The following is a 25,990-nucleotide window of genomic DNA, read 5'->3' on the forward strand; positions in this document are numbered from 1 at the left end:
GCAATAATAATATTCCCATAGGGCCATGTAAAAATACATATAATTTATCAATGTGCAGACAACTACCCTGTGACAGCATGCATTGAACACCCCATCACTACTAAAAGACATAACTAACACCTTTTGTGTTAGGCACTGGACTTATCCTTGGTAGTCCTTTTAGTATGCTTGACATTCTAGATTGTTTTGGGATTTCTTTTGCTCAGTATTGCTTTTATTTATGTCTGGGATCTTCTTATTATGACTCTTATCAACTTTTTCTGTATGCATTCATGTTCATTAATATTTCCTCACCCAACATTTATGGAAAAAAACACATTTAAAATTTACTACTAGATTGATTTACTTCCATTCCTACAGCTAAAACTAAATGAATCAGATAAATGAATTTAGATGGTAGCTTTCAAACTGGTGCACGGGCACACATTTCTGCGTATGCATCGGCCCGCGCCCATATAATTTGCAAGCACATATGCACGCATGTTATGAAATAGCCTGCCTGCACACACATGTGCAACTAATGTTACGTGGGCGTGTAATTCCCACTTATATGGCGTAAGTCAGGGGGGATTTTAACAGGGGCGCATACCTTCAACATTCCCAATTTATCACTTCATCCACCAGTTCATCCAGTTAACAGCTAGGTCTTCCAACTCCCCCCCTGGTTTGATAGCCTATACGCCCCCCTAGTTACCCCAGAAATGGCTTGATCCTTTTATTTTATACGTCATCCATAGCAGAAGTAAGGTTATGCAGCAGGGGACCTCGGCGTGCACATTTCTTGGCCAGGCCCTGAAAAGCCCATGCCCCACCCCTTTTTTGAAACTTTTGAGTTGTGCACACTGCAGCATTTACTCATATATATGGGTTCTTTTTAAAATATGATTGGTGTGCAGGAGCCTGACTTTTTCATGCATCTCCTAATTTCAGTGTGTGCCGGTCTTCTAAAATTCACCTTTAGGTTTTCTTGTATATATTCTTTGAAATGATAAAATAATATCTATAATAATAATACCTACAATCTATAAACATGTATAGACAAGGCTTTTGAAAATTGCAACAATATATGCTATTGAATTTATTAATAGGTTTTACCTACATTAAGTGCACTTAACTTGGGTAAATGGGCTTTAGAAAAGTGCTATGATAGTATGTTATATTTTCCATTGAAAATTATCCTGTAAGAGTTTTATAACAGTTTAATATTCGTTAGCATATTTTTTTTTTAGCAAGTGCAAAACAATAGCATTTGAAACTCACTTTTCACAAATACTACTCAGTATACCTATCAAAAGTTGTGTTTTGCTTTCTCAGTGTCTTTATACATGTTAAGGCCACTGCTAATATGTAATCTCATGTTTGTTTCCTTATTTGTACTTAATTGAAAACTTCTGGAAATGATCACATTTTCTTTAGGACTGTAAATTCACCACAAAATCTATACATAAAAATAAACATATATGCGCATATGTAGCTTCTATTCACGTATCCCATATTTAATTCATGTGCATTTTCACTTTCATGTGCACAACTATGTGCATAAAAAAGGTTCAGTCTAGGGGCATTCTGGGGTGGGCCAACATGCACTTAAGTTGCTATTTTAAAGACATGCGCATACATTTACCAACTTATATATTTTTACACCTGCTAATTATCTGGCATAAGTGATATTAAATGTGTTTATTGTGTAGTACTGACTGGGTGGGAGGTCTGGGTGAACTGAGAGGAGCTGAGGCAAAATAACCAAGAAGGTCTTGACTTGTAGAAGTACTGGGTGAACTGATGGACTAATTGATAAACTAGTAAATTTCATTACATGCACATGTTTTAAAATCGGCCAAGTTACGTGAGTCCTACTTTACTTTTGCGTGTAAAATATAGAAGACAACATTTTAAAAATAGGTAGAAAATGTAAGCACATTCAATGCATTGATATAACTTATTTAATTGCTTTGTATATAATGGTGCCTAAGCTTACATATGTGAGTATATTATGGGGTAGAGATGTGTATTTTATAAAGCATGCATTTTTCATATTTGTGGGTTATAAAATACTTGCATATATCTGCTTGATGCCATATATGTACATATATGTCACTGTGTGCATTTGTTTGAAATGTCCCGTCTATGTGAATATTAGGCACATTCAGGACCACAGAGAACACAACATTTTTATGCAACGTCTAGTCCTCAGAAAGAAACAAAAAGCTCAGCCCAATATAAAATAGGACACAAAGTTCTCTGCCGAACGGACTGTTCTCCGGGGCAGGGCACAATATATGCAGGGCAGCCAACTCAGGCTAGTCGAAAAGGAAAGAAAGGAAAGGGGAGGGAGGGAGGGATACAAAGGTGGCATAAAGCAAAGGCTGAAGGGAAGGCCAGGAGAAGGGGGGGGGGGGGAGGGAAGCATCTTACCATTGGATGCCTCGGGCAGCTTATAAGGCACCCACTACAGGGAAAACCCCCTTATCAGCGAACGCACTGGCAGCTTTCCCATCCACCCTTGCCCCAACATATGGTAGGTACAGTTAGGTAGTCGCAGCGCAAGCAGGGTCGGGGGCAGGGTGACCAAAGAATAAGGAGGACAAAACAAAGAGAGTCCACAATGCAAATTAGCCTTGAGCAGTGATGTACCCCCGGCAAGTGGGGTCAGCAGAATTTCCACCCCTCGCTTCAACTGCCGGGGGCAGCAATATAACAGCAAACAGATGGTCGGTGTTCCCGACTTCCATGGAATGGGGGCCCCGGCCAAAACACTTGCCAACGGCGCCAACGGACTATTGCTTCAACAGCCAGGATTGCAAAGATGTGGAGCAAAAGAAATAGGCGCCGGATTCAACAGCATGATCACCCCAACCCCTCTTTGCATGAGAGATAGACTACTTGCGAGTTCACTAGGTTTTGATAACAATTATGTAAGTTCGATATTTGGTTGCATAACTTACTGCCATGTTAAGCTTGTGCTGCGGCCTCAATATACCCACATAAAGGCTGTTATATCACAAATAAGCCTAACATCTTTCATTATATAGATGCGTAAGGAAGCACAAGGAAGAGGGCACGGGGAGGAGGGGGGGAGGGGGTAAAAAGGAGGCTTGAATCTGCACATATTGAGGCATGTTGGTTTTTATTCCATTTCACATCAATGTTCAGTTTCCCTTAAACTTTCCTTAAACTTACATTTCCGGCCCATTTCAAATCTTCCTCTTATCTCAAAGATAATGGAAAGATTAGTTAACTCCCAACTCTCTGACTACCTTGAAAACAATAAGATCCTACATCCTGCCCAGTTTGGCTTTTGAAAGCACCTCAATACTGAAACCCTCTTACTCACCCTCTCTAACCACATCATCAGAAGCATGGATTATGGTAATTGCTACCTACTGGCGCTTCTGGACATTTCTGCTGCCTTTGACACCATAAACCACACCCTCCTACTAAACCGCCTATCCCAAATAGGCATTTCCGGTCTAACTCTCATATGGTTTCAATCATACTTATCCAACAGAAAATTTGCTGTCAAAATAGGCAACTCCGAGTCCGCACTCTACCCTCTTTCCCAAGGTGTACCACAAGGCTCCTCTCTATCTTCCACTTTATTTAATATATACCTCACTCCCCTCTGCCAACTTCTTACTAGCCTTGGACTGAAATTCTACCTCTATGCAGATGATGTTCAAATTATTATCCCCATTCACGACTCGTTATCCAACGCCCTGATACATTGGGAAAAGTTCTTCACCCTCCATAAACAACTTCCTCTCAAACCTTCACCTAGCCCTAAACACATCTAAAACCGAACTCCTCCTCATAACCCAAAACCAAACATCAAAGTTTTCGATAGCCAATGACCCTGCTTTCAATGCCTTATCCTCCCAGCCATACGTCAGAGATCTTGGTGTTCTCCTTGACCAGCAGCTTAACCTAAACAAATATATAAACTCCCTTCTCAAAGAGGGTTTCTACAAGCTTAATGTTCTAAAAAAACTTAGACCTCTCCTCCATTATCATGACTTCTGGACCGTCATCCAGACCACACTCTCCTCCAAATTTGACTACTGCAATGCACTTCTACTTGGCCTTCCTTACACCACCATAAAACCCCTATAAATGCTCCAGAACTCAGTAGCTAGGATCATCACAAACACCCAAAAATCGGATCACATCACCCCCATACTCAAAGACCTTCATTGGCTCCCCATCCCAGCATGCATAATTTTTAAAACTCTGTCCATAATTCACAAATCCATATATTGCCATAACTCCAACTGGCTTGACGAAACTCTCCTCCTTACACACTCTGACCGACCAACCAGGGACATCAATAAAGGCACCCTCCAAATACCCTCCTTCAAAAAGGCCCACCTTACAATTACAAGAGAACGCGCTTTCTCCATTGCTGGTCCTAAGCACTGGAACGTCCTTCCCACAGTGTTCCGAATGGAACCTTGCTCCTTGAAATTTAGAAAGAAGCTAAAAACTTGGCTTTTTAGACAAGCCTTCCCAGACTAATCCCCTTGTCCCTGTCCATCTTGCAACCTTAATCCCCCCACCACTCCTTCCATTAAGACCCTTACCTCATCCTCCCCTCACCTTTAAAATTTCTGTCCCCCAGTGCTTATGTTAACTACTATACTTGTTACCTATGTAATCATCCAATGCCTGGTTGAGATTTTTTGTAAAAGTTGACCTATCTTCTCCTCTGCCTAGTTTCTCTGTCGTTCTGCATTGTATCCACCCTTGTTAAACCCCCCCCCCCCCCGGTTCATTGTATTTTCCATCTTTTAGTTGATAATGTAAACCGGTATGATGTTGTATACTAATGTCGGTATATAAAGTTTCAAATAAACTACTATTTAAGAAGTTGTTATATTACTTTTTTGGAAAAAATTGTACAAAACACTCAGAAAAACACAAAAATGCTAAAATTCAGGTGTTTTGCATAATAAAGCCTCTTTTCAAAAAAATCCTGGGGCAGGGGGGATGCCCACTCACTCCTTCCAGGTTTGAAAATGATGCCAGTAGACCTCATAAGCTCCTTTGTAATTGGCACAGCAGCTCTGAATAATTTATATTAAAAGAAAGATGCTACAAGGTTCTACATTTAAAATAAAAATGAACCATAAAACTCAAAGAAGACAAAGCTAAACAATCTTTCACAGACTAGAATCAGGGGACAATATTGTCTGCAGAAGCTAAAGTCTGTGGGTATTTTTTACCCAAAGACTTTATGCCAATTTTCAAAAGGAAAAAAGCCCTTTGAAAATTGAGTTGGAAAAAATGTGGGTACGGACTTGCATCTGCAATTTGTGTGAGCAAATTATATTGGAAAAAAAACATGCATACAGTTCAATCTTCAAAAGCACGTGCATAAATGCTAACTCCTCTCCAACCTCGCTGCTCAGAATGCATGTAATGTTGAAGGGGGAGAATCCAAGATGGCTGACGGGTGCAGACGTGTGTAACCAGGGCTCTGAGGGAAAGAATTGTGTTTAAGAAAAATATGCCTCATACTGCTAGAAATAGGAGAGCAAAAGAAAAAGAAAGTGCAGGAGAACTTACAGTGGGTCGAACTCAGGACCCTATGGATTCGCATGTGATACGGGAGCAGAAGCCAGAGGGCAGCTTGCAGCGAGGAGAGCGGGTGGAAGAGGAAACTGCCTCCTCACATGAGCTCCAGACAACCTTATCCCCGGCAAATTGGATGCCCCCAGGAAATCCTGTGGCCTTACGAAAGGCAAGCGGGAGTGATTTCTTCCTCGGTAGTGGGAGTGAAATCGCCAGAGCATCTTGGCTGCACGATGAAGTTGGTGGAGAGGAACAACGGAAGCCACACCCCGAGGAAGAGATTGGCCTGGGAGACGCTGCAGGCTGTATGACACAGCCTCCAACTGAAAGGAAAGTACTTTTAATTTTTCCTAAAAAGAAGGAATTAACAAAACTGGATATTTTTTCTTTAGAGAAGATCTGGGAAGCTGCACAATCTGTAAATAATAATCTTTTCAACCAGATAAATCCTTTGGCTTCTATGATAAACACAACTTTGGAGAGAATGGGAAAATTAGAGGAGGATTTAAAGATTCAAATGGACAAATCTGAAAAGGCTGAGTTGGAAATGATGGAAATGAGAAACCTGCAATGCAATATCATAAAAGAGAATTATTAGTGAAATGTCTAGAAAATATGGAGAATCAAATAAAGGAAAAAACGTGCGGTTAATTAACTTCCCCAGAGACCCAATGGTGACCCCACGTGATAAGAGGAGGCAATATTTATCACAGATATATAGTACAACTTTTAAAAAAGTTGAGGAAGAAGGAAAAGAATATCAAGTCCTAACTCCTGTGACTCCAGTGATACCAGTAGTATTGGAGCCCTCAGGTTTGGATATAACAAAGCTATTAGAAACTACTCAAAGTGAGCAAGTCAAGCCAGCCACTCTCATTGTAACATTTCTTTTGGAATCCGATAGAGACTTGGTCCTAAGATCATATTTCCGTAACAGGATTGAGTTATTTCTGGGACTAAAAGTAGGAATGTTTCCAGACTTAGCGAGAAGTACCCAGATCAGAAGAAATTATTCCTGAATTTGAGACCTCAAGTACAAAAATTGGGTGCAATGTATATTCTAAAATATCAATGCAAATGTTCATAAAATATAAAAATGCTTCATATATTTTTTATTTTCCTGAGCAGTTGGAGAAATTCTTAAAAAAGCATTTAATAGAGTAAATAACTTCCTCTACTGTGTTGGAAGGCTAGTACAAATAGTCTGCAGTTGGATCCGATGTAATGAAGGTCTCCTGTATAGGACCTGGTAATTTCGTAAATGCTAAAGATTATTCCTGAGGTTGAGTTAGGATCTCTCCCCAGTATTGTGGACTTTAAAGCAGATTGAATAAGAAAGAGTAGTTTATGTGTTATTGTGTTATAATTGTTTTATTTGAAAATTGCTATCTACACAAGATGTTTCTTGATGTATTTTTGAAAATTGATAAAGAAAAGAAAAGAAAAAGAAAAATAATAAAAATAATAATAAAAAAGAATGCATGTAATGTTACACAATTAGGGGTAGATTTCTACTCTGCACACACGCGTCCATGTGCGCACGCTTCTCAGCATGCGCATGTTAAAAAATCACGTGTCCATGGGTGCGCAATGGGTAGTACGCGCACATGGACGCGTGCACATTGTTTTTTAAAATCTACTCCTTAGAGTACAGTGTATAATTTTGATCGCCACATCTCTAAAAAGATATAGTTGAACTGGAAAAGATACACAGAAGGGCAACTAAAATGATAAAGGGGATGGAATGGCTCCCCTATGAAGAAAGGCTAAAGAAGTGAGGACTGTTCAGCTTGGAGAGGAAATGGCTGAGGGAGGATATGATAGAATTCTATAAAATCATGAATGGAATATAAAAAGAGTAAAAATAATGTAAATTAGTTATTTCTTTAAAAAAATGCAAAGACTAGGGGACATTCCATGTAGTTATTAAATAGCACATTTAAAACAAATCAAAGAAAATTATTTTTTACTCTACACAAAATTAAGCTCTGTACTTCTTAGCTGGATGATGTGGTAAAGCTAGCGTAACTGGTTTAAAAAAGTTTTGGTTAGCTTCCTGGAGGAGAAGTCCATAAATTTTTATGAAATAGATAGACTTGGGGAAAGCTACTTCTTATCCCTGGGTGTCAGCAGCATGGGATCTATCTACTGTTCGGGATCTTGCCAGATACTTGCGACCTGGATTGGCCACTGTTGGAAACAGGATACGGGGCTTGATGGACACTCAATCTGACCCAGAATGAGAATTCTTATGTTCTATGAGCACAGAAGCATGGTCAATAAGATGATGGCATTAAAGCTGAAGAAAAAATTATACAAAACTAAACACTACAAATTAAAGATAGAAATCAAAATATGCTCATTGAAAGAATAAAAATAACACATAAATTGCAATAGTTTTAGCAACAGTTATATACTAACTCACTGCTTTCTCTTCCTATTATAGACAGGAATTAACAGAATTACAGGATGGCTTGAAGGTTAATATGTGCAAGTCAGTATTACATGTCAACATTAGGCAGCAAGAAATGGAGAAGTTACAGGAAAGTATTTCATTCAAATGGGCTATGGAATATGGGGATAAAAATAGAAAAAGATAATAAAAGATAATTCAATCTTAATTATACTTGCCTCCTTCATTCCCTGTCCAAAGATACTCAAGCATAGTTGAAATACAATCTCTCTTAGATGGGGCGAATAACAGTGATTACAATGACGATGTTACCCAAGTTTTGCTGTTATTTCCAGTCACTATCCACACAGATACTGGATAAAGTACTGCAACCTATCCAAAGCAAGCTGTTTAGCTTTATGTGGAAAAGGTGCCCTCCTAGGATAGCAAAGGTTCAATTAGAGCTTACCTGCTAATTTTCTTTCTACAAGTCCTGACAAAGCGGGATTTGTCCTTCTTTCCAGCAGATGGAGGCAGAGTGCCAGATTCCTTTTCTGACATCATAGCTCTATACAGGCCAGTGCAGTAGGACTATTCTCAGCAGACTTCTGTCAAAGTCTTCCCCTTCCTAGTAGCTGTTTTTTTCCACATATCTCAATTAAATTAATTAAGGGTAGGCAATGCTCTCTTGCCCTCCACACTTAAACAATGCTCCCCCCCCCCCTTTTTTCCTTTTTTTTTTTTTAGCAAAACAAAACACAACTTGTTTTTCCCTTCCCAGGGCCTACTACTTTCCTCATTTTCTTTTCCTGCTTTATTCTTTTTTTGTATGACTGCACCTTCCCTTTTGAATTTCACCCCATTTTTTTTCAAAGAGAAAAAAGAAAGAGAAGGAAAGTGAATCTATTTGCTTGGCCTGTGCCCACCTGACCCTCCTCTGGAGGCCTGACCCTCTGTTTCCTCTATAGTGGTGGACCTTCGCCTCCTCTCTTTCTGGATCCCCTGTCCCCTAGTTCCCTCTTCTTAGTGTCTGGGGTGGGAACTGGACTGGTCTGTCAGGACTTGAGGAAAGAAGATTAGCAGGTAAGCTCTAATTGAACCTTCCTCTACATACTGCCAGACCAGTCATCACCAGTGGGATCTATCTAAGCTGTCCTTAACCTGGGTGGGAGACACCCAGAACTGCTTCCAGGATCCTGTTGCAAACTCACTTTCTTTACTCTCATATGGTTTTAGTCTATAATGCTTTGAAAAGGTATGCATTGAAGCCCATGTGGCTCCTCTGCATATGACTATCAGATCTATTGACCTGCATTCTGTCCAGAATGTCACCTGTGCTATCATTAAGTGAGCCTTTAGGCCCCCAGGAAATCATCTACCCCTTATGATATATGCTGCCTGTATGGTCTCCCTGATCCATCTGACAAGTGATGCTTTAGATGTTGCTTTCACATTCCTTTTTCTTGCAAACAGCACAAATGGCTTGTCTGATCTCCAGAAAGCATTTGTTACATTTAAAAATGTCAGGCACTATGGACATCCAGAATCTTAGATCCCTTCTCTTCCTGAATCCCAGTAGAGAAATTAATTGATTGAGAGAAATCCTGAGATGACCTTGGGTAGGAATGAAGGCACTGTCCTAATGATTACCCTTTCTTTGGAGAAGAATATAGAATGTAAGGATTCCTGCATGAGAGGGCTTGCAATTCTAAAATCTTTCTTGCTGAGTAGACGGACACCAACAGTGTTAAATTCTTAGAACAGCATGCTGCTGGAGTTGCTTTGGATCAGAGTGACTTCTGAATGAGTGAGATCTGTTTTGACCAGCCTGCTTGCCTCAAGTTTGCCATCAGAGGCTATCCCTGAAGTTTATGATGCCTTAAGATCTGCTGTACCTCATCAGCCTGCCGGGTACTGGGCAATCTACCCCTCCCCCCTCCCCTGACGTCAAGGGGTACTCAATAAAGATGCGAGCGCGATGCCGGTGAACTCAGAATGAGATCTGTTTTGACCAGGCTACTTGCCTCAAGTTTGACATCAGAGGCTATCCCTGAAGTTTCCGATGCCTTAAGATCCGCCATGTCTCTTCAGCCTGCTGGGACTGGGTAATCTGCTCCTACCTCCTCCCCTGATGTCATCAAGGGGTGCTGAATAAAGGTGTGAGCTCGAAAAAAGGGCTTGCCACTTTGTAGTGCCCCCTTTGTACCGATCCAGAGTAGGAAGGGATGTTGCCAAGCAATCCATCGACTCTGTAAGTTATCCTATTATAATGGCTACCTTTAACAGTATGCAAATAATCCCAACAGTGTTAAACAAAGGATGATATGGACTTTAAACTAAATTCCTAAAAAAAGAGAGAGACAGAAATCTAAACAAGATACCAATTGTGGCACATTCCCTTATGCCTTATACGATAATATCAGTACTACTGGTGCACGCACAAGCGATCACAAAAAAGATCAATATTATTAAAGATATGCTTGATGAATATAGGCCATCAATTTGCTGTATAAGTGAAACATGGCTTAAAGAATCAGAAAAGGTTTTAATTAATCAGATAGATCAGTTTAATGACTATAACTAAAAAAGAATTGAGGTTTTTGACCATCAAAGTTTCCATTGCTCTACCTTTTGAAGTGTGTCTGCTCGATTTTAAACTATTTAAGCATTGCTTAGTATACTGCCTCCCCTGGGCTTTTAGAACATAATAGTTCACCATTGTTAAAACTTATAGCAAAAAATGTTTCCATAGAAACTCCAACAATTATCCTTGGCAATTTTACCCTTCATGTAGACCTAGAAATTAAAACTACCACATGTGAAATTTTCTTGAATACAATGTCAGCAATTGAATGGAAACAAATTATAGATGAACCAACACACAGAGGAGGACACACTATTGACTTAATATTTATTAATAATAGAAATATATTAGTTGATTCCTTAGAGAACAAATCAATTCCTTGGTCAGATCACAATTGATAGACATATCAATACAAATAATGAACATGATGGAGGCACCCAAGAAAAGAACTACATCAATTACATACAGAAATAAATTTTCACATGAAGAGTCCGTCAATAAAATGCATGACTCAATTAATATGTTATCAATGGATAATATGGACACAATGATCCAATCATGGATTGATATGGGCAAAAAGATAATTAATGATATAAGTCCAGTTATAGAGAAAAAAGTTGTTATAAAGAAAAAAAATAAACCGTGGTTTAGTAACGAGATTAAATAATTAAAGAAACAACTTAGGAAAAAGGAAAGATTATGGCAGAAAAGTCCATCCACTAACACTTTAGTGAGCTACAGATCATGCCTAACTAAATATAAAGCTCTTACAAACAATAATAAAAAAAAAAAGTATTACGCATCTAAAATTCATGACATTAAATATAATCTAAAAGCACTGTTTATGATGGTACAAAATCTAACTAAAGATAGAATATGCAGTATTGATATGAATGTTGTACCTTCAATTGAAAAATGTAATGATTTTGCAAAGTTCTTCGTCTTAAACATTCAAAAACCTAGTTGAAAACTTTTCTTGTTCATCAACCCAGACTATCTCATTACAGACAATTGAATCACCGAAATGGATAGTCTTTGAATATGCATCTGAATCAGAAATAAATTCAATATTAATTAAATTAAATCCTGCTACTCACCCATTGGATTTGCTAGCAATAAAGTAATTAAAATTGATTCTAAATGTAATAGTCCCATATGTTACTAAAATTGTCAATTTATCGCTAGAAAAAGGGCATATCCCATGTTCATTGAAATGTGTAGTGATCAGACCAATACTAAAAGGTAATAAAGCAGATAGAGAAGTCCTAAATAACTACAGATCAATATCAACTTCACCAGTAATAGCTAAAATTCTAGATAAAACGGTTCTATTACAATTGTCAGATCACCTTGACACAAACAACATATTACCTACACAATTTGGTTTCAGAAAGAATTATAGCATGGAAGCTCTATTGCTAGCACTAAATGTCACAGTGCTTTGAGGATTTGATGCTGGGTTTTCATATCTGTTAGTTGGACTAGACCTTTCAGCGGCATTTGATATGATTGATCATAACATCATAATCCAAAGATTGATTGAAATTGGCGTTGGGGAAAACGTATTGAAATGGGTTAAATCTTTCTTATCAGGTCGATCATATCAAGTAGATTAGGCGGATGCTTATCTGAGACAACCAATATGATGACAGGACTACCACAGGGCTCAGCATTGTCTGCTACTCCTTTTAACATATACATGCTGCCATTATGCCAATTACTATCAGGGATGGGTATCAATTATTACGTATATGCAGACGATGTACAATTTTTCATTCCAATAGACATTATAATTGATCATTCGTTAATTTTGTTTGATATATATTTCTCATCAATTAAACAACTATTATGACATATGAGGTTAGATATAAATTCACAAAAGACAGAAATTATATTATTAAATAGAAAAATTCCAAACATATCCCCAAAAATTACAATGAATGGATCAGACAAAAATAGAATTAACTGATCTTGGTTGGTGTTTTAATTGACAGTAATTTGTTAATGAAAAAACATATAGTCAAAAAATAAACAGTTATTTTAAATTGAATATTTTAAAAAGTTTAAAACCCCACCTCTCATATGAGAATTTTAGAATGGTATTACAAACCTTAATGTTTAATTAATTTGATTGCTGTAATGCATGATTCTTGGCTTTACCACTACAACTACTACAAAACACAACAGCCAGAATATTATCAGGTAATAGGAAATATGACCATATAACACCAGTATTGAAATCACTATACTGGTTACCAATTAAATCTAGAACACAATACAAAGTACTTATGATTCTTCACAATATGATTAACAATAATACTGAATGGTTAAATGCCTCATTACATCTGTACATCCCATCCAGAAACCTGAGATCTGCCAATAAAGGCTTACTTCAAGTTCCAACATTGCATTCCGCACATTTAAGCAAAGTGAGAGATAGAGTATTCTCAATCACTGGCCCAAAACTATGGAATACAATGCCAGCTGACTTGCGCACTCAGAAATACAGAAGCAGTTTAAAAAAGATCTAAAGACATGGCTATTCAGAATAGCATATGTTGATTAAGATAAAAATGAAATGCTGGTTCATATAAATAACTGATGATATACCTTACTGTATTAATATTGCTCTGAAATGTGATTGATTTAATTTTATCTTTGAATGTAACTGATTTTATGTTTTAAACAGTGTTTTATTGTAAACCGACATGATTGTTAATTCAGAATGTCGGTATATAAATAAATATGAAAATATATATGAAATATGATTTATTGAGACCTTCTTGAGCGATTCAAATGGGGCTGCTGCTAACACTCTAAGTCCCAGGTTTAGGGCCCACAGTGCTGCCATCACTCTGCATGGGGGTCATAGTTGCTTTACTCCCCTCAAAAAGTGATGTCCAAGTGAGCCACTATCCACCTAACTCTCAGCCAGTCCCTATAACAGGCAATTGCTGGTACCTAGATTTTCAAAGAATTCAGGACCAGGCCCTTCTTGTAATAACTAAGACTGTGGCTATTTCTGCCCTCTGGGGTGGTATCTTCCTCTGTATACACTATCCCTCAAAACTTCTCCAAATCCTACTGTATGATTTGCATGTGGACATGTTCTTTAACCTCAGGAATGTCTCAACCACCTGGGCTGAATATCCTTACCTTGTTAACCTATCCCTCTCAATAGTCAGGCCATAAGAGAAAACCTCTCTGTGTGATGACTGGACCCTGCTTTAGATGGCTCCCTATTTCCCTGAGACCGATGGGGTTTGCTACTGCTAACCTGCCCAGAACCCCATACCACAGTCACCTCAGCCAATATGGAGTGATTAGTATCACAAATCCTAGGTGTAGGGCTTTTCAGCTTTGCACTCTTCCCACCATTGACCATGGCGGGAAGACATATAATAGGGTTTCTGTGGGCCACCTCCAAGACAGGGCATCCACACCTCTCAACTCTCTTTCTCTACTTCGACTAATGAATTGTTCTGCCTTGGCATTCCTTCGTATTGCCATCAGGTCCCACTGAGGGGTCCCCCAGCGTCATATTACCTGCTCGTAAACCTCCTCCGCCAGCCCCCATTCTGCCGAATCTAGAGTCTGATGACTGAGAAAATTGGCCTGGGCATTGAGACTGTCTGTTATGTGGGCTGCTGAAATGTCCTGCAAATGTCTTTCTGCCAACCTCATAACCTTGGATGTTTCCTGTATTAGGTGTAGGCTCCTTATTCCATCTTGCCTGTTTGTATATGCCTCTGCTGTACAATTGTCCGATAATATCCTTACCAGTCTCCTCAACAGCCTCGGCAAGAACTTGTTTGGTGCTTCTATGATTGCTCTGATTTTTAGAAGGTTTATTGCATGTGATCTTTCCTGTTTTGACCAGGTCCCCTGTGCTACCTGACCTAGGCAATGGGCACCCCAACCTAGCAGGCCTGTATCGGTCATTATCATTATCCATTGCGAGGGATCTATGCTGGCCCTTTTGACAGGTTGGAAGTGGATAACCACAAGACTAAGCTTCTCCTGGTCTGCTCTGTCATGGCTATTCTACTGTCAAAATCCATACTCTGTGGAGACTACTTGAATAGAAGGGCCTGCTGTAGCAGTCTCATGTGGGCCTTTGCCCATTTTACCATCTCTATGGCGGCTGCCATTGATCCCAGTACCTGAAGATACGACCATGCTCATAGAGATAGAATGCTCACCTCTGTCCTAATCTGCTGCTATAACTTGTCTCTTCTCCCTTCCGTCAGATACACTCTATCTGCCTTGGTATCGATCTTTCCCCAAGATAAACTAAGGTCTGCGAAGGCTGCTTCTGGCTTTTGATTCTGTTTATACACAGCCTAGCCTTTCTAGTGTTTGGGTTACCCTCTGTGTAACTGGAAACTTTCTGGTAGTGAACTAGCATTATCAGCCAATTGTTCAGATATAGGTGCACCCTGATTCCCTCCTTGCAGAGATGTGCTGCAACTATCACCATTACCTTCTTAAATATCCTTGGAGTTGTTGCTAGCCCGAATGGCAGAGCCTTGAACTGATAGTGTTGACCTGCTAACTCAAAACTCAGGAAGCACTGAAAATCCTCCCTGATGGGAATGTGTAGGTAGGACTCTGAGAGGTCCAGGAAGACAGAAATTTGCCTCTTCTTACCGCCACCTTCACTGTTGCTAACATTTCCATATGACAGCATGACACCACTAGCACCTCGTTTACCCCTTTCAGGTCTAAGACTGGGGGAAAGTGCCCTTCTTCTTTGGGACTATGAAATAGATTGACTAGGCACCTCTTCCTTTCTCCTCTTGGGGGACCAGAATGATTACTTGCAACTGTGTTAATCAGACTATGGTGTCCTGTACCACCTTCTCCTTCCCTGCCTTGTAGTGTGATGGCCAGAAGAATTCTTTTATGGGAAATTTCAAATGCAGGATATAGCTTCCCTGACTGATATCAAGGACCCACTGGTCCCTGTAATGCTCGTACACTCCTCGTAATAATGCTGTAATCTGCTTCCTACTGGAGATACTGAGGAATGGCCTTGTAAACAGTCACTGTGCCCTTCTACCAGCCAGTGGGGGGTGTTATGTTTGCTGGCTCACGGGCTGCCCCCATGAGCAAGCACACTCACCTGATGCCACCAGCCTCGCTGACACCACAACCTGCCTTGCAGTCAGGGGTCTTCCCTCTAGGCGCATGCTGGCTTATGTAGGCCCCCACGGCGGGAATCCTCTTCCTGGCTCACCCCGATAACATCACATGGCCGGGTATTTAAACCCCAGCAGTGTAACAAAGCACTGGCTCAGCAACGGGTCAACTACCATAAATAGGTTAGTTGCATTCCTGCCTTCGTCTCTCCAAGCCTGCCTGATCCAGCCTTCCCTGCCCACCTCATCTCTCTAGTCTTGCCTTCTCGCTTTGTCTCTCCAGCCTTGCCTGCCCTCCGCGTCTCTCCTAGCCCCACCCTTCCTCGAACTGATCACAGCCTAGACCTGGAGCATTCTTGCCTGTTACCTGCCTCTGACCACAGCCTGAACCTAGACTACTCTCATCTGCCACTTACCACTGACTTCAGTTTGAACCACGACCAACCCTGCTGCCGCCTGCCACAATTGGGACTTCCCCCAGTCCTATTCTCTATGAGACTATCGCCTAAGTTCTGCTGGCCCTCAGAACCTGAGGGCTCAACCTAAGGTGAAAGGGACCTGTAAAGGTGAAGCCTTAAACTCATCTCATATCAGCCCAGTCTTGCCAGCTGTCAGGCAGAACCTACAGAGCCTTCCCTATAGGTAGAATCAACCTCCCCACAGCAACAAGGATCCACAATCCCTATAGAGGGCCTATTCCCTTCTCTAAGGATAAGCTGACTCCCACGAAATGGCTGCCCTCTTACAGGTATTCTGGACAATCTTTGACACTGGTTCCTGCCTGGCCTACACTGCCTTCTATCCCTAGGCCACTGTTTCATCAGTCCCCAGAGGGAAAATCTCCTCTGCCTTTCTTCTTGCTTCTCACCACCTAGGTCCTTGACCAGCTTCTCTAGTTCTTCCCCAAATAAAAATCTTCCCTTAAATGGAAGCTTATTTAACTTGGCCTTTCATGCTGAATCTGTTGTCCAGTTCTTTAACTAAAGCATCTGCCCTGCCATAACTTCCGATACTACTCCCGTTCCTGTAACTGTAATCAGATTATACAGTGTGTCAGCAAGGAATGCTGCTGCTGATTCCAGAAGAGCCAGATCACTGTTACTTCCCTGAGACCCTGTTAACTTCGCTCAGGTCCCTAGCTGAACCATATCAACAGAGCTCTGGCAACGTATACCCCACAAACTGCTGCCTGCAAGCCTAGTGAGGACAACTTAAAGGACCACTATGAAGGTTTCTACCTTCCTGTCTTGGGGGTCTTTTAAGGTCGCCTCCCTTCCATAGATATTGCTGCCTTTTTGGCCACTGAGATTGCGCCATCCACTTTTGGCAACTGCAGTATGTTACGACTATGGCTGCTGTGCAGCCTCCTCACCACCAGAGGCCCCCCATGAGCACACTCCCCTGGCTGGCCCAGTCTTCCCTGACTATCTGCTTAATGTCCAGAACTCCCTATTTAACCCCGCCTAGCCCATGCCTCTGTGCTTCGGCATCGAGATCCTTTGGGTTCCCTGCTTTAGCCGTACGCCTTCGGGCTTCCCGCTTCCCTGCTTTGCTCTGTAGACATTCAGCCTTGCCTGCCTTCTTGTTCCCTCTGTCCCTGAATCTCTTTCTGTTGCTGCCCTATTCCTCTCCTGCTTCCCTGCCTCGCTGCCTTCGGGCATTTTGTGGTTTTATGTTCAGTGTAGTCCCTGTCCTGGTCTTGTCTGTCTCGCTTGCCCTGGTTCCCCTCATCCAGCTCACGCTTACCTGCACGCTATCCTGATTCCACCCCTACCTGCCCTCTGTTCCGGTATAACAGACCACGCTTATCTGCATTCACATCCACACGTACCCACATGCTGTTCCAGTGTTTCCTGAAGTTCACCCTTACCCCCACGCTCTCAGCTCCAGAGATTCATCTCAGCCAGCACCCAGCACCAGAGACCCTTCTCTGCCAGCACCCAGTACCAGAGACCCTTCTCTGCCAGCCTCCAGTACCAGAAATCCTTCTCTGCCAGCACCCAGTTCCAGAGACCCTTCTCTGCCGGCACCCAGTTCCAGAGGGCCTTCTCAGCCGAGTCCCAGCTCCAGGAATTCTATCATCCTGCACCCAGCTCCAGACACTCTACCCAGCCTCACCAGATCATCTGCTATTACTCCCATCCTCCTGTCCTGTGTCACTCCTCCAGGTGGTGTGTTCAACACACCAGGCTACAGCCCAAAACCGTAACACAGTATCCTTTGCTCATCTTGCTGACCTACTACATACAGTCTCTGCATAATCCTCCTATTCCTCAATCTTAACTCTGGAATCTCCCATTCCTCTTTCACCAGAGTGTATTGGGAAAGCCCTGGCAGGCTTTCTGATGCCAGATAAAATAGAGTTCTCTTTATGCTTGTTTCCCCTAGGCTGCTCTTCATTCAGCTTTAGTACCTGAGTGACTTTTACTAAGGCTCCGAGTTCCTCAGCTCTGAACAGCCTCAGGGCTTGCGTCATCCTGCGGGCCCTTTGGGGTCACCCTCAGTTCTCCTCTGACAAGTCCTCCTGTAGCAACCCCTTTTCCTCTTCTGAGGACATTTTTTTCTTTGGAACTGTTCAGGTCCAGGCCTTCTGTGTCTTTTTTCCATTGGCAATCCTAGGACCTCCTTACTGGTGCTCTATTCGGGAACTACTCAGTCCTTCATCTGGCAGTAGACCATATGCATTGCTAGTATGAATTCTGAGGAGAATTCCTCCTCGCCTTCTATCACCTCCTGAGCCGGCTGTATGCCTGCTGTCAGATGCTATCGAATGCCTCTCTGCGTGACTCTTTGCTCAGACACTGCTGGGAATGCAGCAGAGGGAAAATTGTGTTGCTCCGCAGATCTGGGCCTGCCTACCTCCTTGCCTATACTCTTCTCTGTGCCATCACGATTTTTACAAAATGAGCCTGCCACACTTGGGTCAAAGCATGACCCACACTTACCACACTTCCTGCCTCTCTCCATACTTGCTTCTAGGGTGTTGGAGATTGCACGTTCAGGCTGGATTTCCTGGTGAAGGCCTCTCACCAATTGATGTCTCACTGCCATGACAACATTCTCTCTCTTATTTTTCTTTTTTACTCACACTCCTTGTCTCGAGGAATCCAGGAGATCGTCCCTCCTGATGGCCTTGGGGGAGAGAAGATCAGTCCTAGAGGACTGTCATCCTAATATTCCTTGACCTCAGGCTCCCATGGGGAATCAATCTTCGCAGAGGTTGATGCCCCTGAGCCACTCTCCTGCTGCACCGCCACTTCCATCTGCCAGAAGCAGAGACTACTGAGTATAGTCCTGCTGCACTAGCCTATATAAGGCTATGACATCAGAAAAGGAATTTGGCACTCTGCCTCCATCTACTAGAAGGAAGGACCAAATCACACTGTGATGACTGGTCTGGCAGGATGTAGAGGAAGACTATACTACATCAAGCACGGAGAAAAGGGGGACTAGGAATACCAGACTTTAAATCATATTACTAGGCATCTCAACTAAGAGCAGCAGTGCATAGCAAGCAGTTCATAAAATGAAAGAATGGGTAAAAATAGAGCAAGAATCTTTGGAAGGAGTACTGAATAGGCACTATATATGGCTTCCTTGAAAAGCACAAATAATAATAATCAATTTATAAATTATTTGATATATATAAGTAAGCATATGCTATTGTTGTGAGTGTTATTTTAGTCTGTATGGATTTTATGTGAATGTATTTTATGTATATTTAAGCGATTTATAAATGCTATTAAAAAACACCCTGCACTTTAGGTTATTTCCAAAAGGAAAATATAACTGTTTTCCTCCAATCCAATACAAGGAATTTCTACTAGGAACTTTAAAACAATGGAAAGAAAAACGTTTAAGCACAATAGGCTAGCTGTGGAAGCAGGGTATCTTCCAAAGTTTTACCTTGTTGCAGGAGATGTACCAAGTGCAGGATATAGATCTGTTGAGGCATTTCTTGCAGCAAAAGGACATCAAGGTTATTTTAGAAACAGACAAAACACTCTCTGAAGTTATATATATACTAAAAGACTAGTGATTAAGGGCCTAATTTTTAGGCTTTATAGGATTTTAATTCCTGCAATGGTTGGGCAGAAGCTTTACATCTGGCTGGGCACTTCATAGCTCTAAATATATTTATCACACAAATTATTTTCAGTAAATAATATTGCAAAGAAATCTAAGAGAAAAATAAGTTTGTTTATAGATAATACAAAAATATGAAACAAAACAGACACACTGGAAGGGGTGAAAAACTTAATATTTTTAAAAAATACTGGAAGAACAGACAAAGGTTTGGAACATGAGCTTCCAGACAAAAAAGTGTAAAATTATGCATTTGGAACACAAAAATCTAATAGTTACATATTATTTAAAAGGACAAAAACTGGAAAAATGTTATACAAGAATGAAATCTAGAAACAATCAAATCAGATGACTTGAAGGTAGCCAGTCAATGTAATAAAGTAACAAGGGAAGCTGACAGCATGCTGGGTTGCATAAGTAAAGGTACCATCAGCAGGAAAAAGGAGGTAATACTGCTTTTGTATAGGTCACTAATGAGACCCTACTTTGAGTACCATGTACATTGCTCGAAGCCATAACTTGTAAGATGTTAAAAGGATGAAAGCAATTCATAGAAAGGCCACTAAAATGATACAAGGCCTGCAAACTCTATAACGAAAGGCTTACCATACTTACAATGAACAGGGGGGGGGGGGGATATCACAGAAATATTTAAATATGATAACCTTTAATTAAGTGCAGGAAGGGAACATTTTTCATGGAAAGAGAAGTTTAAGGACATGGGATCATGATCTTTAATTAGAGGGAGGAAGGTTCAGAGGAAATATACAGAGAGGATAACAGATTCCTGGAATAACCTACCAGCAGATGTGGTGGAATTCAGGTCCGTGACAAAATTCAAGCATGCTTGCAACAGACAGAGGACAGTGGTAGAACAGGATTTGAGGTTGTAGCACTGAAAAGAACCTACCTTTCATTTCCTTAAGAGCATGTGAGTTCCTGACAGTTCTCACCTCCCACTAGCAGGGTCCCCTGGGGGCTTCTGGGGGTATCTGGTTAGTCCTCCCAGCTCCTTGGACCACACTTCCTGCTGGCAGACATCCCTTGCTACACATAATTTCCAGGCTGTTAATAAGCAGGTTGCCAGAGCGTGGTTCTTAATCTCAAGCCCTCTCATTGGAGTCCTGCTTCTAGCATTTTTCTCACTGTGTTGACTCCATCTTATTCCTTTCTTTTTCAGATCTGCTGATTCATCTCTTCTAGTCCTCATGTTTCCAGTGTTTCCTTGTAATTCTAATAGTGTTTCTGCTTAGCCCTACTGAATTGCACTCCCCTGTGGTAAATACTTTTCCCACTGTCATGGCTGAGGGTGATGGGATGTCAGATGCTTCTTCGTTGTTACATGGAATGTGCGATAAAAATCCTTTTTCCCGGTAACGTGCCCTAACGGGAAATGATAAATGATCCTGTAAGATAGATGGCTATATGCAATAGTGTGGCTGCAATGTTGAATATGCCTCTAAAGTTAGCTGGATAGGTTTATCTGGCTAACTTTGCTATCTGGACTGTATCTGAATATAGACCTCAGGGAGAGCATTATACATAGTGTACTTGGATTTCAGTAAGAATTTGACATGGTTCTGCACAGGAGACTTATAAATAAATTCAGCGTCGTTGGTATGGAACCTAGAGTGACTGACTGGCTGAATGGGAGGTGGCAAAGGTAGTGGTAAATGGACATTACTTGGAGGAGGAGGAAGTTACTATTGTGCGTCTCAGGGATCAATCCTGGAACTGGTTCTTTTCTAGGTATGTAAATTTGTTTTTCATGAATTAGACAATGTCAACGATATTATCTAATTCGTCATGGTTTAGTAGCGCCGATATATGAAGTGATTTTTGCTGAAATTTCGGCAAAATTCGTATTTCGTGTTAGTGCTCACTAATGGAGTTACTGCACACTGCATATCTCTTAGTGCGCAGTAATACCAATTAGTGTGCACTGTTTTTCTAGCTAACGAACTCCTCTGACTTGATAGTTTTTAATTTTTAAGTAGCATTTTTTAGTGCGCACTAACATTAGTTACAGCACACTACTACATACTTAGTGTGCTGTAAGTTCTATTAGGGGGCACTAACCTGTTAGTGCGCACTAACGGGCCTTAATGTGCATTAACATCTAGCTAGTGCACACTATCTCGTTCGGTGTACTGCGCACTAATGAAGAGATAGTGCGCACTAACTGGTTGTTAGTGCGCAGTAAGGCCCATTAGTGCGCACTAACGCACTTCGTCGAAAATTGCCGGAAAAATAAACAAACCATGGGAAACCAAAATTTTCCATGGAGCACACGATCCAAAGCCCGAACTGATATGTTTAAACGAAGCACATCTCTAAATTCCCATAAGCACCACAGCGGAAGGATAGTCAGGAAAGGTTTCTTTTATTGACAATAATACCAAAATCTGCAGCAGGGTGGACAGCCAGGAAGGTATGGAAAACATGAGGAGTGATCTAGCAAAGCTCAAGGAATGATCTAGGGTATGGCAAATAAGATTTAATGCTAAAAAATGCATTTAGCATGCAAAAACCCAAGGGAGAGGTAGAGAATTGAAAGTGAAATTCTTCTAAGCATAAAAGAAGAGGAGGATCTGGGAATGATTGTTTCTGATGTCCTTAAGGTGGTCAAACAGGTGGATCAAGTGATGGCAAAAGTCAGAAAAATGCTTAGCTGCAGAGGCAGAGGAAAGGTCAGTAGAAAAATGGAGGTAATATTGTCCCTGTATAGGTCCCTCGTGAGAACTCATTTGGAATACTGTGCACAATTCTGCATACCTCACCTTCAAAAGGATATAAATGAGTTAGAGTTAGTCCAGAGGGTGGCTACTAAAATGATCAGTGGTCTTTGCACTCTCTACTTAGCTTGTTTGAAGCTAGGTAGAGAGTGCATTGTACAAATCAACTCCACTTGTACCTTTCATCAATTCAAGTGACAGAAAATCTTCAGTGATGTCAACTTTGCTGTTCGTATCTCTGACTGTGTATGTAAAATCATCCCCCCAAACTGAGTTAAAAGTACCCCCATACTATCACACTAGTGCATGAGACAAACTCATTCAGCCTGATGGGTGATAAGGATCACTATTGCTTTCAGCTCCTTTCTTCCAATGGAAATGGCAGCACCAGTGTGAGGCAGCCAGTCAGACCTCAAAGGCTGAGTCTAATGGTGGGGGAAGAGGTGGTGTCACCTCTTCAGTGCTCATTACACTGCTGCAGTTCATATGTGTAGGGCAGCGGACTGGGATCAGGAGCATGGCTTGGATGATGGAGTTTGCCAAGCTGAAAGCAGCCCATAGGCTGCATGTTTTGATACCCCCAGTACAGACTTTTAATAAGCTCAACCATAAAAGTAAAATAAAGCAACAAAAAAGGACAGAAAATGTAGCTGTCAATCAAATACAACCAGCAAAACAAAAAGTGATTAAACTCCCAACATACATAGCTATTCATACCCCTCAAAGAAACTTATGGTCAGCCAACAAAGTCTTATTATCAATCCCATCTGTTACACTGGCTAAACTCACTTCTGTCAGAGAAAGAGCTATTTCAATAGCTGGGCCAAAGTTATGGAACACCTTACCTGTTGAGCTAAGACTCCAGAAAGATTTGAAACTTTTTTTAAAAAGCTCTGAAAATGTGGCTTTTTGAACAAGCATTTCGAACAGTAGCTAGCTAGTGATTAGTTTGTGAATTTTGCTTTATTATGATTTTAATTGCCCTATGTATTATGATTTGCATTTTTAGTTAGTGATTAATTTTTATTTTTTGGGTAATCATATTGTTTCTAAGTGTTAAGTTATTCTTTTATAATTTTATTGCTTAATTTATTATTAGAATAAGAGTATCTTATATTTTATGATTGTAATTTGTTCTTTTACAAATAAATTGTAAACCGGTGTGAAGGTTAACACCAAACGTCGGTATATAAACCTTGTTAAATAAATAAAATAAATAAATAAGCTATGTTTCAGTAGAGCACCTTCATCACAGAATAAAATTTTATAGAATAAAATAAGCAAAATCTCTAAATGTTCATATGATTATAAAATTTTAAATTTGAAATGAGTATTATATGTCCTAATAAATATTTATTCAACCACTGAGTGATTTCTCTAGGCAGATGATGTCTACGGAGAACTGGCCAATATGACTTATCAAATATGGAACAGGAGCTGTGTCAGTATCAGCACAAGTAGCAGGGACTGCTGGAAAACGGTGGTCAGCTGCACATACCCCGGTGTCTGAAGGCCACATGCCGGGCTCGAAGGTGATTGAAGGTAAGGGTGGTGGTTTGTGGGCCTGCCCCACGAACTGCCGGATGCAACAACCCAGACCTCCTGCCCAGTCATTTTTTTTTTTTTTTAACTTTTAAGACGTTTACAGTTACTTGCTCCTGACATTGAGCAGGAGTAAGGTGCAACATTTATATGCGTAACTTGCTTATAAAATAGCAACTTACATGCGTAAATATTGGCCCCTCACCGGAATACCCCTAGCCCATCCCTTTTTTCGATGTGTAAATTTACTCACGAACTCTGAGTTATGCATGTATGTTGAAATTTTTTAAAGTAGTATATTCTCACATTTATACGATTTTACATGCTTAGTGCTATTTTTTAGATGCGCAACTTTTGAAAATTCATCTTTATATGCACTGATAAATAATACAACAAAATAACTATAATAGAATAATAATTTAAATAAGATTTAATTTAATAGTGCTGTTTGACTTTTGGGGCTGGTCAGTCACTTCAAAGTGGATTACAGAGAGGTAAATAAGGTCAGAAGATATTTATTTAAACTTTATTTGATTTACAAATACTAACCGCTTTCCTGAGCAAGCTTAGGTAGCCCAAAGTAGGGCACAGTAAAAGAAAGTCAAATCCAACAATGCAAATATCCCATAGAGAAAGACAACAAAAATACCGAAGAATGGAGGCATTGCATCTTAATGTATTACATTACTGGCAATTATAGTGATTTAGTTAGGGAAGTATAACATTATAATGTGTATTATAGCTAACTTTTGATCAAATAATGCAGCTTCTGAACAGTTCAGGGAAGCCATGTTATTTGATTGGCATACAATTTTACTTTCACTGAGCTGACTTTCATGTTTGCATGTAAATCAACCCATTTAATACCCGCACTGTGCCTGTTTTATTGGTGGGGTGGGGGAGGGAGAAGGTAATGTACAGTATATGAAATATCACACATTATCTGTGCGATAAGGCATTTTCTACAAGGTAAAGTCTCAATGTACTTTAGTAACTCACCACTTAGATTATAAGCCCTCTAGGGCAAGCAATTACCTATAGGACTTGGTTGTAACTTGCCTTGATCTTGAATTTGGAAAGGAGAGCAATTAAAACTAAAACTGAATCTTAAAATAAGTAAATAAAATATTCAGAAGAAACAGTATAATTTTACTCTTATTACCAATCTTTAAATTCCTTTAATAGATGTCAACATAAACAGCAGTAAATTTTGTATGGCACCCTTCAGCTAAATTAATCTTTTCTGATGAAGAAACCTAGGTGTGGCTTATGCGATACAGCCTGTACAGATGAAATAATTCTTGCTGACTATATCCGATCCTAAAAATTAAACTACTAGAAACAATTTTTCTTTCCCTTTCTGTACATCATAAAGGCTTAAAGAAGAGGAAAAGAATATGAATGTTCAATTATTCCACAAAAAGCTGGTAAGAAAAATAAATTGATAAATTGTTAATATTATATTGGTCTTTTATACATCAAATATATATTTCATTAATGATACCTTCATTTCTATAATTTGTGTTTTTGGTGTGCTAGATTATATGTTTTTGTATTAATAACACTTAAATATACAAGTACTCAAATTGTAAAGTATATACACATACGTACACATACACATAGTAACTTAATTCAGCTTTTAGCTTATTTGGTCGTTAAGTTACTTCTTTCATGTGGTCAACTCAGAAGCCATACATAGTGTCACATAATTACGCCACTGCATATCAGCAGTGTGAGGATGATTTGCATTGCCTATACTGTTTAAGCTTCCGTCACCTCTAAGCACACATAAAAAGCAACTACCACCAAATTATACCAAAATTTTCACTCTAATCAGATGATATTCATGTATAGAACAGACTTCCAATACTGATAGGAATTGTAAAAAAGTAAAAGATACATTTTTAAATAAAGTTTTAGCATAAGAACTCCAGAACTTGAT

General features: G+C 40.2%; 1 protein-coding gene across 4 annotated transcripts in view; it reads right to left on the bottom strand.

The window, feature by feature from the left end:
- The window catches only part of GTDC1 (glycosyltransferase like domain containing 1), a 710,677-nt gene that overhangs the window by 343,214 nt on the left and 341,473 nt on the right, over positions 1-25,990 (bottom strand). The window lies entirely within an intron of this gene.

The sequence above is a fragment of the Rhinatrema bivittatum genome, chromosome 6 (genome assembly GCF_901001135.1).
Source record: "Rhinatrema bivittatum chromosome 6, aRhiBiv1.1, whole genome shotgun sequence".
NCBI lineage: Eukaryota > Metazoa > Chordata > Amphibia > Gymnophiona > Rhinatrematidae > Rhinatrema > Rhinatrema bivittatum.